The sequence below is a fragment of the Ambystoma mexicanum genome, chromosome 7p (assembly GCF_040938575.1).
Source record: "Ambystoma mexicanum isolate Mex_15411 chromosome 7p, UKY_AmexF1_1, whole genome shotgun sequence".
Lineage (NCBI taxonomy): Eukaryota > Metazoa > Chordata > Amphibia > Caudata > Ambystomatidae > Ambystoma > Ambystoma mexicanum.
The window spans coordinates 602,181,753-602,197,101 of NC_090939.1; the positions used below are offsets into that span (position 1 = coordinate 602,181,753).

Here is a 15,349-nt window from a genome sequence, read left to right on the forward strand (position 1 = left end):
GTGCACATGTGATCAGATGTGTGGGGCGCGGTGGAGGATAGAGTGGGCAGAGCAGGGTGGGAGTGGAGGAGTAGAAATAGTCACTTTTGCAGATAACTTTGGTTTTATGCCGGGGTATTATATTCCTGTGCCTCTGTGTTCCCATCGGATTTCAGACATTTTCATTGTATTGCAAGTCGCTCACCATATGCTAGCCATCTTAAGGCTAGGTACTGTAACCCTATCCCAAACGCTGGAGGGCACACTGTCGCTATGGAAAGCTGGTTTACCAGGATCTCGCTACCGGAGCCTGAGCTACCTAAGGTGGTATGGGGTGGGAGCTGCAAAGTCCCCTTAGAACTTAGTTTCTGAATCTTCCTATCCTTGCTCAACCGCATGACCCACTTTCATAAGACCCTGCTTGTAGATAAAGTCTCAGGAAGGGGAGTTGAAGGCTACGGTTAAAGGATGGTTCCGGGACTTTTTTTTTATTGTCCCTACGGTTCGGCCATGTGTTTTTAAGCATAAATCGGTAGATCGTAGAAAACTTTCCTATGGACCTTACCCGACTTTTCGTCCATTAACGCACTCGAAAACATCCGCCATTTTATGATAATCCTATCATTTCCCCCCATCGCCCTGGCTCACCTGCTTTTGCGGCACTAAATCAAATCCCCCGCCCCTGAAACAGACTTGATCAAAACATTCATATTCCCTGCCTCTATCCGTGACGTGACTGAGCTGCGTAGGCAAACGCGCCCAGGCGTCTTCTACACGACTCCACACAGAACCCGGAAATCAACACAGATGAGCTCACACAACACAGCGCGCCACAATTGGGAATATGAAACTGTACTTTTAAATTAGACAGTAGACAGGGTGTTGGTTTACGATAAAATAAGCTCTTCGGTCGCACAGATAATCGCATGGCTGTTCCAACAACGAGGCACTAGGCCACCACAACGGTCTGTATGTTGCATCTAGCCGTTAGTACCGCGTAAGGGCATACTTGTACTTGGCGATCGTCCCACAAAATGGTCAGGGTGCTAACGTTGTTCACGCGGAGAAGCAACTGGCGGTTAAAAAACCCATCCGCCGGTGTCTGGTACTCGTGACACAGACAATAATGGACGATGTATCTATTTGAAAAACATAAAAAAAGGAAATTAGTCTCACCATCAGATCTTTATTAAAATTATTCATTTTATATATTAGGTCTGGAAATTATTTCATAGCTAGGACAGTGCAACTGGGTTTTATACATCAAGGGGGGGCTGTAGGATATTGAGACAGTCCCCCAGTGCAGGGGTTGACAGGGAGTGCAGGTGGAGAGTGGAAGGGCCCAGGACCGAGGTCGCAGACAGTGGACCAGTTGTAGCAGGGGAGAGGGAGAGAGAAAGCAGAAGCAAAGAGGAAGGTTTTGAGGTGCTTCCGTAAAAGGAGACGGTTCTCCCCAAGATAGTGCGCGGTACAAAACAATATGCCACATAGAATGAACAAGTACAACTTAACCCGTCTTTAAAGCTACTGTATAGTAATTAAATTGCGGTATAAACTCATCTAAAGAGTTACTTACATTATATTTGCATTTTCCATTGTGTCTGTGCGTAGGGCAGCCCCGAAATACCACTCCTTCTATGCCGACGTTTTATTTCTTCTAATGAACGAACATGAAATGGCTTTCGTTTCTGAAATTATATTCATTATCGTTTCTTACGTGGTCCCGGCCTGTCAAGGTCAAATAACAATAGAACCTTATACCGAGTCGTGGGCCATTCTGGCACCCGAGAAAAAATCAAAGCAGCTGACCTTCACTTTGAACGAACACACATTCCTAGTTAGCTACATTCAGTGTAAGGCCGTCTTACAGGACTTGAAATTTACACTCCATCTTTGCATTTTGTCTGCGTGCTTTGCAGCCCCACAGAACCATAAATACGGAGACATTCTATATTTTTTGAAAAATCATTTATATTACTGTTTGGTTTAATTTAATGCGCAAATGAACAAGGTTGGATAGATAAACATATTCAATGGGCCTGCGACATGAGGAGACTCGAGAGAACAGACAATCAAATTACAATCATTTAAACCGTGATGTGTATTTCTCAATGAGCTCTTCTTTAGGTGGACATGGAACAGAGGCAATGTTGGGTGGCAATGCAGTTGTCACCTGCACAGGTTCGTTCACAACTCCATTTATGTGCCTATCTAGGACGTCAACAATAAGTCTCTCAATAAACTCATATTGCATATCCTCAAACACTGGTTTGATCACCCATTGTTTACTTCGTTTAGTGAAGGCCTTATTGTAGCGAAGAGTCCCTAAAGTTCCGGTCGTCCTACTTTGTTGACGGCCAACATTATGGTTATGTGCCAAGACCGCTAGAAGAGTCCGATTTATCATGCCCTCCATGCCAAAATGCAATCGTTTTGGCCTGTACTTTAGGCACATATTGTGGAACACCTCCAAATCTCCTGTGTGGCAGAATTCCGTGAGTCCCCTCAAAGCTTTTGTTATAGTTTTATCAAATACAATCTTTTCAATGGCTTTGTGAGTGGGTGATGAAGGAATCAACCACTTCTTCTTCCGTGCCTCCTCTGTGGACAAATGGCCATGTTCACAATTGTGGAAATGTTGGTTCGTGTTCCAGCGGTGCACGTTTGTACAGTGTAGCATTACTGACCGCCATTTTTCCAGTAGAATTTCCAACGACCCTCCACATGTTTTTGAGCTCCACCAAAGATGGTTGCTGATTGACTTGGACCACTGTGAAATACCTTGCATATCTTTTTTTTTACCTGCAGCCGACAATTTTTTATTGATTGTTTTTGCAAGATGCCAAACGTCAAATTGGTGATTTATATTTTTGTACTCTTCTCTCATTGTCTTGGCAATTGAAACGTGTCTGTCCGTGGCTATCAGGTCGATCACCATTCCCCGCGATTGTAGTTCTTGCAATGATGCTACAAAGCCAACTTTCTCCATGGCCACTGAGGATGTACTTTGTGACACCTGCACGACCACCGAACTCACAATTTTCTCACTTTCCATGTCCTGAAAGTGGTAGGTGCAGTACTTGGCTGAAAATCCTGGGCTGTCGCACTGTCCATCACCGGCTAGCCTGAACCGTTTGCCCGCGAATGTACTATCAATAGACATTTTTTCCATTCTCCAAGCTTCGGTAATGGATGGAAATAGATAATCGGTTTGGTATTTGTAGAACTGAGTTTTCGCAATGAAATGGATTCCCACAAACTGAAAGAAAGACTCTAATTTTTTAAAACTTGAACCACTAAAAAGTGCAGCCGCTGCACAAAGTAGATTGCCTGCTGGCAGTTGTCCCAGCATGGGTTGTGCAGACCATGAGAAAGGATGATATTTTGTACAGGTGGCATGTATTTTAAGGTTAGTGCCTCGAATTGCACGAGTCACATTAATCAATGGCTCCCCACATACTTCCCCACCTACCGAATGCCCACATTTCAACCGAATAATAATATCAATCAAACAACTATCGAATACAATGAATTTGGCCTCTTTCCTTATACTGTCACTCTGCATCCCAGCTGGTTCGGCCTGTAACGTTGAGGACATGTCACTCACATGAAAGGTAGAATCTCTGATATCGTCTTCCGCTATGTTCAGTGATATTGATGGTGTTTCATTGTCGTCCACTTCATTCTCTTCCATTGCAACATCTGTTCCTTCTCCGGCGATGGGTGAATAAAACAATTTCTTCAACTTTCTCGCGGTCTTAGTTTTTGCGGGTGTGGATTCTGTAAATTGATCTCCGACTGCATCCGAACTACCAGGAGGACATTCACTATCAATGGCTGGTGGTGGTATAGCTCCGTTGTCAATCACTTCATATTCTTCCCATTGGCACGATGCATCTCCAGTCTCAAGTCCCTGCCAAAAGGTTTGACAAGCAACATCTCTCGTTCGCTTCACTGTCAGTGTTGATCTAGTTCGTACACCCACCCGCAACTAGAGGACAGATTGGAAAAGGGATGTTCAGTTTAAACACAACTTACAGTATTGAACTATTAACGGTGAAAAACAACATAATATAGTGACCAGGACACTAACCTTCTTTTGCTTTCTTTTCTTTGAAACTTTCTTGCCTCGAACTTCAACATCAGGACGCTGTTGCTCCGACTCGTGTGTGCATGTCTCCACTTCCTCTTGCGCTGCAACGACTATATTTTCATGATAAGCACATCCATCCCGCACTGACGCTCCATCGACTCCCTGAAACATAGAACTTTCATTAGTATGTATAATAATATTGAAAACACAAAATGTACTTGGGGACCAATACCCACGTACATCTCAATAGCAAAACACGAATGAACGCTTTGTGTAGAACATTCAAACGACAATTATTCACGCATAGTTGATCTAGTTAGATGGAACTGTCAAGATCCATACCTCGGGCTCCTCATAGACTTCCATTGATGATATTATTGAAGATGATGCTTCAGTAACTCCCTGAAACACAGTAATTGCATTAGTATGGTTTTCTATTTTGTTAAAAAGAACATAAACTTTGTGCAGGCGTCAACGGCTCATCTAAATAGACCTGCACAAAAGATCAGTTGTCTAAAATAAATAATGGATATGTAAATATGATTCGATTTGCTCAATCGTTGAAGTGTCACCACCCAGAGATCTGCATCAACTACTAGGGGTGATGTTCTTGTAGAAGAAGCTCCGTCATCTCCCTGAAACATAGTACTTGCGTTAATAAAGAAGGAAGTATAGCGGATGTAATCACGTCATATGATTTCGCTTGATCGAACTGTCAGTATCCATACCTCGAAATGCATAAGAACATCAAGGGACGATGTAACTGCGGTGCACACTTCTGCAAGCTGTTGCGCCGACCCGTAACTGCATGCTCCCCCTTCTTCTTGGACTAATGCTCCATCGACTCCCTGAAACATAGGACTTTCATTAGTAATGAACACAATATTGAAAAAAGAAGACACATAAGAGGGCGACGACAGAAGGACATATCAATGGCTAAAAACGAAAGAAACATTGTGTGTAACAATCACGCTACAAGAATGCAAGATCTGATGATCTCCATCGATGGAATTGTCCGGAAACGTACCTCGAGCATCTGAGTGACATCAACGGTTGTCGTCAATACGTTGGACTCCTCAGCATCTCCCTGAAAGACAGTACTTGCATTATTTTGGATAACAATAATTATAACTGAAAACAAAGACTAGAGGACGAGTAAAAGGGTGTACCATTAGGTAAAATAATTACACGATAAATTAAAACTATTGATTTACATGCCTAAAACAAGTCAGTGGCAGAATAGCTAAGTAAGATTACCCGATAGGCGCTTGAAGTGGCTGATGACTGCAATAACGACACGGATGGAGAATCTTCCGCCTTCATATTGAGTGGATACATAAATGGGGAAATTATAGTTAGCTAATGCTACACACTACCGCAAGGCCGAGAGATAAATACGTAAACTTGACTCACCAGTGGAGGGATGTGGACGAATAGAGTGGGAATAGCGGTTGAGAGCAATTTTCGCCTCGCTCGCGGTGTGTTCTTCTTTATTAGCAATGATGTGGAGTACATGTCAGAGGTAAAGTGCCTGCTGCAGATTCGGTATCGATCACCCCTCTTGTCCGCAAAGACCTCTAGGACTCTACTTTCAAGCTCAGACGGTGGATATCCGCAATATCGGACCCATTCTCTTATCTGATCTATTGTCTTAGGGAAAACGTGCATTATAGTACCTTCAGATTTATTATGGGTCTTCGAAGGGCAACCGCCAATGGAACAGGCAGGCATTGTGGAAAGTTCTGAAAAGTAAAGATCAACAATTCTCTATGAATACCAATGTAAACTCAGAACATGTGACTAGTTCCTTGCATGTACTGTCTTGAACGAAAAGAAATTGGACGCAAAATGATTATGGTACATGGCCTTACCTTGACGAACAAACAGTTAGATGCAGGGATCAGAGTAGTTTCTTGTCGTAGAACAGGGAGCAGTTCACAGGTTGCAAACTGACGAGTTTCCTCGAAGTGGTCACGGAAGTTCACAGAGACGAAGAGCAGATAACCAGCACCTTCACGGGTTGACTAGCAAAGCGCAAACAAGTGCTCATTAGAAATATGAAGTGGGTTATAAAGAATTCGAAACAGGGGTGTGTTTGTGAATGAATGACGTGTATATGTCGTGGCATTATGTGGATTGCAGGGGGCCGTCCAGCGTGAGGGGGGATGCTTGGCAGGAGACACGGGGTCTGGAGGTAGACATGGGAACAACAACCCATGCTCTATAGACCACTTTGAAGTGTACATGGTCTTTGGCACCTCTTGGCCTTTATCGCTCCCTGACTGCTCCAGTTGCCAGCACAAGTACCCCGGTGCGAACTGCCTTTGATAGGGCGGGGGGTGGATTAGGGCGGTGGTCGTGCAGACAAGACACAGGAAGACTCGTGAATGGAGACACACTTATGTGGATTGCAGGGGGCCGTCCAGCGTGAGGGGGGGATGCTTGGCAGGAGACACGGGGTCTGGAGGTAGACATGGGAACAACAACCCATGCTCTATAGACCACTTTGAAGTGTACATGGTCTTTGGCACCTCTTGGCCTTTATCGCTCCCTGACTGCTCCAGTTGCCAGCACAAGTACCCCGGTGCGAACTGCCTTTGATAGGGCGGGGGGTGGATTAGGGCGGTGGTCGTGCAGACAAGACACAGGAAGACTCGTGAATGGAGACACACTTATGTGGATTGCAGGGGGCCGTCCAGCGTGAGGGGGGATGCTTGGCAGGAGACACGGGGTCTGGAGGTAGACATGGGAACAACAACCCATGCTCTATAGACCACTTTGAAGTGTACATGGTCTTTGGCACCTCTTGGCCTTTATCGCTCCCTGACTGCTCCAGTTGCCAGCACAAGTACCCCGGTGCGAACTGCCTTTGATAGGGCGGGGGGTGGATTAGGGCGGTGGTCGTGCAGACAAGACTCGTTTGCCGCAGGGCCTCACCAAGGAGAGGCCATCTAACTGCATGTAAGAGGCTGGCTGCAGGATCTAATACATGGAAGGCAGGGGGGTGAGTTTATAAATACCTCAGCCTCCCAGGAGAATATATGGGTGCAGTTCACCCTGGAGACCCTGGATGCCTAGGCAGTTAGTCAGCAGCAGGCTGGCCTGTGGTGGCAAGGCGGCACGGGCCAGAGGTGGTCATCTCTGTACCCGGTGCCCAAAAGGATGATTTATTATGATCAACCATATTTACCTATAACCATGTTTTGTATCAATAAAATACAACGGCCTTCCTTTTATTGCCAACGCTTGAACAAATCAAAACAACCATTGTTAAAATATATGTTGGGTTTTATTTTAGATCTTAATTTCAATTGAACATAAATAATAAACATTACACATTGTAAATTTGCGGTTGCAGCACATCCAGGGAAAATCTGCGGTATTGTCCACTGTTGCTGGGGAAATGTTGTCTAATGGCAAGTACCGCACAGGCAGGTATTACTCTCCGAACGCGGTGTCCGAGCCTCCCGTGAAGCCACCAAGTGAAGCAACGATAGGCCACCAGCCTGTACCACCTGTGAAAACGAAAGATGCAAACTGTATTAAAATGACAAAACTTTCTTATCACTGTCGATTCAGGTAAAAAATGTCATTCTGCTTTGAAAAAAATTCTATCTAGAAAATGCACAATATGGAACCAAATTACATGCATTCGAATGATATGTAGATGTAATTTTATATGTGGGAGACGACCATGACATAGTAGTGGCATCACTGACATCACAACCAGAGTATACTTACTCGTTACTCGGATTACGCGGACGAACAGTGCCGCGAAGTTCGTGCATAAGCACCATCATCATCCTCAACACGGTCCGTGAGAGGCAGGCTTCCCTGAACTCTGGCAGCTCAGTGATGCATTGCGGACTTGGCTCGCCTTCCGAAATGTAGGCCAGGCATCCCGAGTTTTCTCGGCAGCAGCAGTTCTCCTCCTCAGTTGGCATTAGCTCGCACCGATTGCACGTGCACCAGGTGGAGACGCCGTCCATGCGACATGGTCCAGGCTCTTCATCCGTTGACTGGTCCTCCCAACTGCCGTCCGAATCCCCATCGTTTTCGCGTGCTTGCCTTTCCAGTAGTTCTTCCTCGGTGTACTCGGGCTCGTACATATACGGCATTATTGTAGCCATTGTGTGGTAAAGAAAGTAAAATAATTTATAGCGGTGGTACTGGTATCTGTTCACACGGGCTACAATAAACGAAGGTAGCTGACCAGAGCACAGAAACGAGTCACAGAATACTCAAAGTAACACAGAGAGGAATGGATTCGAAAATCTGCTGCTGTGTGTTGTGAAACGGTCTGTTTATACTTCTTGAGGAAAGAGGCGTCCTGCCATTTCCATGGCGACACTTCATTAGCTGAGGCGCAGCGATTGTTGACACGAAACGGGAAATGGGCGGTACGCGTCTGCTGATGTCAGGCTCAGGGGCGGGGGATTTGATTTAGTGCCGCAAAAGCAGGTGAGCCAGGGCGATGGGGGGGAAATGATAGGATTATCATAAAATGGCGGATGTTTTCGAGTGCGTTAATGGACGAAAAGTCGGGTAAGGTCCATAGGAAAGTTTTCTACGATCTACCGATTTATGCTTAAAAACACATGGCCGAACCGTAGGGACAATAAAAAAAAAGTCCCGGAACTATCCTTTAAGGTGGATTTCCAAAGTCCACCTTGGCAGTGGATTTTGGGAGACCAACCTATTATGGTGATCAGGAAAAACACTAAAGTCTAGTCAAACCGAATCAAGATAGGTAGCAGAGCAGTAAGACTTCAACTTAGGAGGGGTGTGAGAGTGGTCTAGGGCTACAATAAGTCCACACAGGACACCACCAATAATTCCATCTAGACATGCAAGTACAAAAATATACAGTTATTGGAACTTTTCGGCAAATATTGTCACACTTAAAATAAAACCTTTTTCTGAGTCTGGTGGATCTGCTTAGAATCGCATGCTGTCCATAGCCCGACATCTAGCGGTAGGTGCAGAGTAATGCATCTTGTTTGTAATACTATCCCTAGTGTGATGTGTACCCATGATCCCCTTTATTTTTTTTTTTATTGTGCATTTGTAAGGCGCTTCTACATCAAGAAATGGTGTTTCAAATTGCCCACAGGGCAAGGGGGAGGAGAAAAAAGGAACAAAAGGCAAAAAAAAAAAAATGATGAACAAAGACAGAGGCGGTCCTACTAGGCCTTGTGTACTTTCAAAACATGCAAGTGCAGAGTGAGAGAAGGGACAAGGGAAGGGAGGCAACTACTAGAGGTTCCAGAGAGGGGGAAGTGTCAGAGAATCAGTTGCAAGGCACCAGGTAAATGCCTGACAGAGACCCCTTGGTAAAGGGTGGTCACCTGCCAATACAATAAGTGCAGGCATGTGGGACAGCACAGACCAGTGGGTGCCCAAAGGCAAGTGCAGGGGGAGGGTGGAGGCTGAAGGCTATTGGACGGAGGCCAGGACCCCGAAGGACACATAAGGGCCCCGGTCACCAATTTCAGCGACTGTGGGGTTTAGCACTGGAGGGAGAGGGGGGGTGGGGAGAAGCGAAGTGTCTTGAGGATGGTAACACACGTCAAGGTCCCTCAGATTGGTGTTTTTCACCATAGTGGTCTATCGCTTCATGAGGAATCCGTAGCTTTGCCATTTGAAAAATAATAATCATCTTCTTGCGTCTTTTGATGGACGCACCTTTAATGCTTGTTTCAACGAACATGTAGTTTACTGCCATCTGAAGACTTCAGCGACTTCTTTACTTCTTGACAGCTGGCTGCGGCCTTCCCTGGGCTTCAGCCCTTACAGTAGGGAGAGTGGCGGTTTCGACATTCTGATCATTGCTTAGAGAATGCCTCTTCTCACTTTCTTTTCTATTTTTTTCTGGCTGTCGTTAAATTTACTTCCAAAAATGGAAAGGACGCCCTTAAAATTCTGTCCTTCCTGTAATAAAACAATTCCTCTGGATAGACACTCATTGAGTGTTTGATAATTGTCTTCCCGAGATGACTTGTAACAGCATTACACAACCTGCAAACTCTTTTGGCCTAAATCACTTGAGAGGCACACCAAGCGGTGGACGGCCTATGCCATGCCATGCCGGCTAAATCCCATTCACCCACTGTTAAGATGGATTTCTGAACTCTGACCTGCTGGGCAGAGGTTCAGAAGGCCAGCCTAGTTTCTTGCAACAGGGTAACCTTCTGGACAAGCCAGACCAATCAAGGTAGCATTGGTGGCGGTCAACACTAGGTCTCAGGAGGTGTGAGAGTGATTGAAAGCCCACAGTGAGCACACACAGTAAATGACACTACAAATTACTCTGTTAGGAAAACATTTAAAGCGCGCAGTCACCGAGGGTATCATGGCGCTAGAGAGGTGAGGCAGGCAAGGCCACACCACCCAGGGCTAGAACAGATAGGTTTTGACAGCCTTTCTAAATGAAAGATGATTAGATAGGTTTTTTATGGATATGGGGAGCTCATTCCATAGTTGGGCTGCAGAGATGGAAAAAGCACAGCCCCCAATCCGCGCACGGCGGAATGAAGGCACGCATAACAGGTTAGAAGAGGCATAACGCAAGCAGTGTTTAGGATAGTAGCATGTGAATTTAGTGCGTATATAATCTGCACCCTGGTCATGCACTGCCCGATGGACAGTGCATAACGCCTTAAATTTCACCCGCTGAGCCACCAGGAGCCAGTGCAAGGTGCTTAGAACTGTCAGGTGCATATATATCAAAAATACATATACATTTATTAAAGGCCTTTTTAAATCGAACGCAAATATCAACAGTAATAACTAAACTAGCACGACACTACTATGAAACATATGTACAGTTACCAATGGCTTAAAGGAATAGTGCACAGGTAAGGGTCCAGAACCTGTGAAGAAAGTGAGTATACGTTTAGGCAGTCCTTCACTTATCAAACCCTAACTAGGAGGCAGTCCAGTCCCTACGATGAGTGTAGCCTTGAGCTCAAAAGTACTTTCGGTGCTGATGCACACAATTGTGTGGTTGGGCCAAAACAGGGTCTCTAGCAGGGGCTGTAGCAGCTCAGGAAGGCGGGTGACGCAGTGAAGAATAAGTTCCCACTATTCGAGGAGGGTCTCCCCAAGAGGGCTGAAAAGGATCCAAGAGTTGGGAATGGCTTGGTAGCACAGACTACCTCGATAAAGAAGTGGCCCTCCGCAGACACTTGTGCGTAAAAATTGATGGATGCGCAAGTACTTGCTGACCCTCGGTGCACTCCGGACCAAATTTCAGCCTTCAAGTCCACTTCGGTTGCAGGTTCGAATCCTGCAGTTGTGCGGTTCTGTGGCTTTCAAGGGCTGCGTTGCAGGGATGATTCTGTGGCGAGACAGTGACGATTTCTCTGCTCCTGATGAAAGGATCAGGCCAATTTCCGCTGCAGCACGTCGGAGGGCACAGGGGGCACAGCATCAAGGTACCCACAAAGATCGTCACCACAGCTGGGCGAGCGCGTATGCTCGGGTTCAGGCCTACTCTCCTAATTCCAGGCCTCGGAATGCTAGGTGTACGAAACTCGGCAGCAAAGTGCCTTATACCCAGAGTTTACAGCCTCCAAATGCCTAAGTGTCAACTCGAGACGGCAGTGGTTCCAGGGCAAAGGTCCCGTGCAAGCTGGTCAGTTCACTGGGCGGTCCAGGAACACTTCCGAAAAGGCTCCCTTAGAGGTTAAGTTGGAGGTGCCGAGAATAGTTAGTCCCACTATTGCAATGGGTCGAAGCGCCTTTGCAGACCTTCTAAGTTTGATCAGAAACAGGGGGTCCAACGGGACGACAGCGGGCTCGGGGTGCCAAACCTTCCAGCGGTTCCTCAGCTCTGCTTCTTGGTTTCAGGATACTTGGCTCCTATCCTAAGTTTGGTGAGAACTCAATCTATTTTGTATTTGTGTTTTATAGAGCGCCTTAAGCCAAATCGCTGTACATTAAAAACTGAAAACGTAAAAATCATTTCAGATACAGAACTAGAGGAAGCTCTTCAACTAGACCCGATTCTGATTTTCTTGTACCTGCGATTGAAAGGTGTATTATCCAAGAGGGAGTGGAAGGCCAAACCGCAAAGAGGGCTCACGCCTTTCGAGACAATTTTGGACACGACCAACACAAATAAAGGCCTAATAGCATGCATGTACAACGCTCTGATCTGTAAGGAACAAACTTTAAGTTCCCGCCTGAAAGAGAGATGGGGGGGGGGGGGGAGATTTCGGCAGAGAATTTGATCAGCAGGCTTGGGACAGAATTTGTGAAACACCATCCAGATTATCAATTGCAGCCCAGTATAAGCTGCATGCAATAAAGCTACTCCACAGATGGCAGTATGACCCACGCAGCCTTTCCAAAATGTTTCAGTCCTTCAGCCCAGGGTGCTGGCGACAATGCGACATGGATGCCGATTATTGGCACATGTGGTGGGACTGCCCCAAGGTTCGCATCTATTGGCAAGAAGTCCTGGGATGGATCAAACAGCTAGATAGCATAGAAAGGGAACCGTCCCCCCTTCTGATCCTCTTTGGTCTTGACAAAGAGGACGATGAACTGATCAGAGTTAAAGGACTGGCATCCCCCCTGCTATTGGCTGCGAGAGCGGGCCTGGTCATCAAATGGAAGTCTCCACACCTTCCAGTTAAAAAAGACTGGATACAGATCGCAACAAACATCTACACAATGGAAAAAATGATGGCAGCCTTCGACGATAAGGCTGCACGACACGAAGAGGCCAGGTGCGACTTTGCCAGTCACTACATTGCAGGTTCAGTGGTGAGCAACCCGACGCACCAAGGAAGTTGGGAAACACTCAGCCCTTGCACGAACACAGCATCATAGGATATGCCGCCAGTTCAACATGCCTGTCACAAACTTAAACTTAATCCTCAACTCAAACGACGATCGGCGCCAAACGTCACATCACCCGCTACAAATCGCCACAACAAACGCCACAGACCTGGAAGTTTTATGAGCACTGTTAAGGGGTGGGAGGGAAGGGGGGGTAAGGGTTCAAAACGTCCTACCAATAAGGGGGGGGACAAGTATCTGATGTTAAAATGTTCTTCAGGTGTAACGAAATTGATTTTTAGTGTAACCATGTGAGTATAACATGCACCCACCTTTATGTTCAGTACTGATGTTCACAAATCAATACAAATATTTAAATTTAAAAAAAAAAAAACTGAACACGGTACAATAAAATTGAGTAGGCAGTTAGGTCAGAAAGCAATCACTGGCGTGTTGAAGCAGTTAAGATTTTAGAGAGCCTCGGAAAAGAAAATAGACTTTATTTTATTTATTTGAATTTGTAAAGTGCGCTACTGCCCAATGGCATCAAGGCGATGTTGCAAGAATATGTCTTAGTTACAAGAATTTAGGCTTAGCTTGTGGTTATAGGGAGCGAAAACCTAGCTTAGTACAGTCATGCATATACATAGAGATTTGTTACACAAAAAGTTCCTATGAACAGTGATAGAAAGAAGGCCCAGTAGACTGATGGAAGAGTTAAAGACTGATTTTAAAGGAGCCAGGCGAGTTCTGGGAAGACCAAATGAAGTAGAAGAAGAAAAGAAAAGTTGGGAAAAGATCAGTGAAGAAAAGGTGAGAAACGGACGAGCTTTGCGAATGTTGTAGAGATGAAAGTGACAGGAACGACAAGTGAGAGAAATGTGATGAGAAAAGGAAAGATTAGAGTCAAAATTGAGGCCAAGATTATGAGCTGTGGTTGAAATGGGGAGCTTAGAAGGTGGGAAAGATCTGAAAGGAGGTGGAAGATGAGGAAGAGTGTTTGCAGGGAAGAACATTACCTCAGTCTTCCCTGCATTAAGAGTGAGAAAATAGGAGGAGATCCAAGATTTAATAGCGATGAGACAGGCTGAAAGAGTGTTGTGAATATCGGGGTGGGGGGAGGAAGAGGATAAGAACAGGTGAGTATCATCTGCATAGAAATTATGTGATGAGCCAAAAGAAGAGATGATAGCAGCAAAATGCGATGTGTATAGAGAAAAGAGAAAGGAGCCAAGAACTGACCCTTGAGGCACCCCATGATCAAGCGAGAAGGATGTTGAAGTCTTGCCTGCCCAAGAAACAGAGTGCGGTTAGTTAGAAACAAATTAAACCAGGAGAGAACCGAACCTTTGAGGCCAAATGAGAGTGACGCCAGGAGTAAAGGGTGATGCACAGTGTCGAAAGCAGCAGATAGATCAATGAGAATAAGAAAAGAGGAGTGTTTAGCGGTCTGAAAGAAGAGTTTAGCACGGAAATCAAGGCAGTTTCTGTAGAATGGAGCGGACGAAAGCCAGATTGAAATCGGGGAAGAAGAGGAGTCTGAGACAAATGAGATCTGAGAATAAACAAGATGTTTTAGTTTAGGAAGATATGATGGAAGAGAGATGGGATGGAAATCAGAGACAAAGGATTGGCTTCCGGTTTCTTTAGGGTTGGAATAATGGATGCCTGTTTGAAAAATACAGGAAAAGTAGATGTGGAAAGACAAGTGTTGAAGAAAGAGACAGTATGAGGTACAAGAAGAGGATAGACCTTAGGAATGAGTGCAGAGGGAATTGCATCAGTAGGAGAGGCAGTAGGGTGAGCTTTGGCTAGTAGAAGGACGTCCGCATTGGAGACTGGAGCAAAGTGAGAAATTAGTGCAAGGGGAGTAGATGTAGGAAGAGATGGTGTTTCTGTTGGAAGAGAAGCTTCGATATCCTGACCGAGGGAGAGAACTTTAGAAGAGAAAAAGTGAGCAAAGTCAGTAGCAGACAGTGGAGTTAAGAGAATGATCAACAGTGGGAGGACGGAGCAGACGAGCAAGGGTTTGGAAAAGACGCATATGGTGGGTGGATTGAGTGTGAAGATCAGAGAAATAGGAACGTTTGGCACAGAGGAGACATTTGTCATAAAGTGCATGATGGGATAAATTAGAGGCGTGGTCAGGTGTAGATTTAGATTTGAGCCACCACCTTTCAAGTTGGCAGAGTAGGCACTGCATAGAACGGAGGTGAGTGGATAGACAAGTTTGATATGGTTTCCGGGTAGGGTGGAAAGCAGACGGGGATAAAGCTGCTCAAGAGGAAGAAAGAGGCGAGGCGATAAGATGCAGCCTCATCGGCATTAAGGGCAGAGAAAAGTGAAGAAGGGAGAGCAGAAATACAGATAGTGTTAAATAGCATGGGATTGAAACATCGTAAATCATGCCGAAAAAGAATGTTGGGGGAGAAAGAGCAGGAGAGATCTGAGAGGTTAAGTAGTGACACTGAAAGTAGATAGTGGTCCGAA

The 15,349-nt window shown here is 45.5% G+C and overlaps 1 protein-coding gene across 1 annotated transcript in view; it reads left to right on the plus strand.

Moving 5' to 3' along the window:
- The window catches only part of NIPA2 (NIPA magnesium transporter 2), a 312,051-nt gene that overhangs the window by 263,345 nt on the left and 33,357 nt on the right, over positions 1 to 15,349 (plus strand). The gene's annotated exons all lie outside the window — the stretch shown is intronic.